This window comes from Prunus persica, chromosome G4 (genome assembly GCF_000346465.2).
Source record: "Prunus persica cultivar Lovell chromosome G4, Prunus_persica_NCBIv2, whole genome shotgun sequence".
In the NCBI taxonomy this organism is placed as follows: domain Eukaryota; kingdom Viridiplantae; phylum Streptophyta; class Magnoliopsida; order Rosales; family Rosaceae; genus Prunus; species Prunus persica.
In genome coordinates this window covers 15061360-15064787 of record NC_034012.1, presented here as the reverse complement: position 1 = coordinate 15064787, position 3428 = coordinate 15061360, and the positions used below count along the sequence as shown (strand labels likewise).

Genomic DNA, 3428 nt, shown 5'->3' with positions numbered 1-3428 from the left:
ATGTCACTGATTATAAAAATCAGTGCCTAATTTTTACCATGAGTCCCACATTCCTAGCACCCAATACCCGTGCATGAATCCCAAATACATCCGTGGCTAATATAATCAAAAGGCACGGAATGCTCATCAGTCCCCACTAAAATAGAAAAACATTTTCATTATTTTGATATATTTATGTTTGTTTCGTGTATTTTTTTTTAATATTATTTGTAAAAAATATTCTTTTAAAAGTTTTTTCATATATTTAAACATTAGCAACCCAACCTCAGTCCGTGCCTCAAACGTTCATTGGTTTTTTTTTTTTTTTTTCGTTTTCAAATATTCGTTGTTTTACAAATAAATGAATTACATTCCTAATGGAAATACTTATATTCAACACTTCCGAAATTAATGAGAAAACACCATACACAATAATTCCATTAATCTTTTCATAATGAAAACACAGAAAGTGTTGCAAGTGCTGGACCTATCCTCAGGATATTTTCATACTGAAAATAGACCAAGTATTGCAAGTGGTCAATATGCTAAGGTATATATCAATACAAATGAAATACAAACAGCATGCTTATAAATTGGAAACCAAAGTACTTTGCATATTATCATGCATTTGAGTGGTTCTCTCAAGATCTGGAAGTGAGTTTTCACGGTATAACTCACCCTGGTAAGAACTTTGCAAGAACAAACAATCTTTTAGCACCAGGTCTCCCAACTTGCTTGATTATGCGGTCGTCTTCCTGACATCCAGAAAATGTGACAAAAAAGAAAAAAAGGAAAGGACAATGATCACATATCATATCAGTTTACCATATAATAAAAGGATTATTTACCCATTGTTACAAAAGAAGTAACTTTCTGATTTGAATGAGTATGACAATATAACAGTTAAATTTTGCATTGAAGAAACAAATGGGAATCAATGTAGATAATCTCTTGAAGTTATTTTAGTCAATGATAAATCAAGATCATATAAGCATTCAAGAACAAATAACATTTTGATTAACCCATGTAAAAACACACAGATATGCACCAACCTAGCTGCGGTTTTCAAACAGAACAGCCTATAAAGCTTCAGCCTATAAAACTTTCTGTCCACTGAACCATATCCTCCTCATGATGCAAAGATTCAGGACTCTAGACTATCTCTCCAAGTCATTTGTTTTTAGAGAAAAATACCTGCAACATATTACCAAATAAGTGTGCAGCCAGCGTGTCTATTGTACCTTAAAAAGAAAGACATAAAATTAGAAAGAAAGAAAAACACCAACAATAACAAATAGAAGCCACAGTTGGTCAAGTAGTAGTGCACCAAATTTAACCTAATGTCATCAAAATAAATATATTTTAGGAATATAAATTAAGATATAAAATGTGCTCATCAACAACCATAAAGTACCATTAATTAAGCTCCTCCTCCTTGACTTGGTGTAGTCTCCATTTGCTTCAAGGGGCAGCTCATCTTCAAGCCCTTTTCCATTCCTCTACACCAAAATTTTCCAAGATAGTAAGACAAATTGTACCTAATGTCAATTGTAGTAAAAACTAATGGTACCAACAGAATTCGAGTTTATAATTTTACAGTTTTCTAAACAAAACTAAATTTAAAGAAGGATGTTATGTCGCATTCTTATATGAAAATACATATGTACATCACCCAAAACGTATTCTTCCCACCTGACAAAACAACTATTGTTACCAACGATTGGCAGTGAAGGATTAAAACACATGGCTTGTAGCTGTAGTTTGTAAAGTTTAGGCATTTTGGAATATCGCAAAAGATTGACATGTAGAGCACTTGTGCCCCTGTTATATGAAATTTGTGAATTACCTCATCCATGTGTACCACAATTGCAATGGATATTTTTGAAAGATTCATCCACAAGCTCAAGGAAGTACCAAAAATGAGGAGAATCTATAAGAGTCATGAATTAGTAAATTCGAGGAAAGCAGAAGATGACACTTAATCATAATGCTGCAGTTAATACCTACCATAGAGATAAATGGGTAAAAGAGTAGGGAATAACTCAAAATTAGCTTAAACAGTAAATGACTACTGTGTTGCTACCCTTACTCCTGCCTAATATGCGAATCCCTCCTATTCATTGGTTTTGGCCAACATAGTTGCATTCTCAGGCTCAAAGAAGCATCTTCGTACCAGATTATTTGTTGCAAAAACTGCCTCATTCCTTCATTTGAATGAATGTGTTAACTAATTAATTAATCTGCTTAAAAAAGAGAGAAAAAAAAAAACACAAGGAATTCAAACCTTAGGAAAATGTAGCAAATCTTCAAACCTTCCAAAAGTTATGAAATAATAATATGCAGATCAAATTACAAAAAGAAGAGGAGAAAAGAAACAACTATACCTTTCGCCTTTGAGCGAAGGAGGCAGCGGTCTGAGTTTGGTTTATGGGTAAAATTTGGGGGTTTTTCGTCTGGGTTTCGGGGGGGTCATTCGATGGTGCAAGAGGCAATTAACGGGATTGAGAGGGTGAGAGTGAGGCTGAGGGAAGACTGCAATGTGAGAATAAGATGGAGAAGCGACGTGTCAATTGCCGAAGACCAACGGACATCGTCATAAAGGTTATCGAAAAAATTGAAACCTGTGAAGCCACGACAAACGATCCGAGAGAACGGAGGATCTGAGTAGGATCTGAGTCAGATAGAGAGGTTGAGAGAGGAGGGGGGGAGGAGGAGGAGGTGGTTCAATGAGTGTTGAGAGAGAGAGAGAGAGAGAGAGAGAGAGAGAGAGAGAGAGAGCTCTGCTTGCCTGAAAAAACACCTAAAATATGAGGGGTAAAAGAAAGAAAGAAGGGTGTAGACGATGATGTGTACTTACAAGTTTTGTTGGTACAATGACACGGTGGAGGGCTTTTGGGCATGGTTATTAGTTATCTGTGCCTTATTTGGTAACCTATTCAAATAATTAGTAACAAAATTTATTAATCCGTCACTAATAGTATTTTATTGACTGTTTGCATTATCAGTCTCTAATGACATTCAACTGATGATACTTTTTATTAGTGTCTCTAAGATATCGATGGCAGTTTTGTAATTTAAATGAATTTCAAAGCCTCTTTGTTATGTTGTAAATGGATTTTGAGTGTGTTTATAAAGTTTATTTAATGTAGGTTATTTAATTTAATTTAATATAATAATTTGAGTCCATATATAGTATAATAGTGAAGCTTTAGTCAAGCTACCGGAAATTTGTTAAAACCATCCATTCTTCCACCCTAATCTTTTTCCTCTCTCTTTCATAATCACATCTAGAGAGAGCAAGCATCACCTCTCACCACTGGAACCCTTCAATTTCAAGCTTTATGATTCCATTTCTTCCCCTTTTCTCTTCTGGCAAAACACCAAAGAGTGTGATGAAGCTTTCGTCAAGCTGCTGAAAGAGTTGCTCAAGCGACCCATTCTTCCATTCT

At 34.9% G+C, this 3428-nt stretch overlaps 1 long non-coding RNA gene across 7 annotated transcripts; it reads right to left on the bottom strand.

Moving 5' to 3' along the window:
* On the bottom strand, positions 293 to 2831 carry LOC109948976. 7 transcript variants are annotated; one of them, XR_002271465.1, is made up of 6 exons: positions 2364 to 2818; positions 2069 to 2219; positions 1826 to 1909; positions 1394 to 1478; positions 1032 to 1173; positions 293 to 734 (listed from the first exon to the last, which is right to left on the bottom strand). It is a non-coding gene; the product is annotated as an uncharacterized LOC109948976 (long non-coding RNA). The 7 variants fall into 7 exon arrangements; XR_002271463.1 differs by having other exon boundaries at positions 1394 to 1909; positions 1987 to 2219; positions 2364 to 2830; XR_002271466.1 differs by having other exon boundaries at positions 1672 to 2219; positions 2364 to 2828.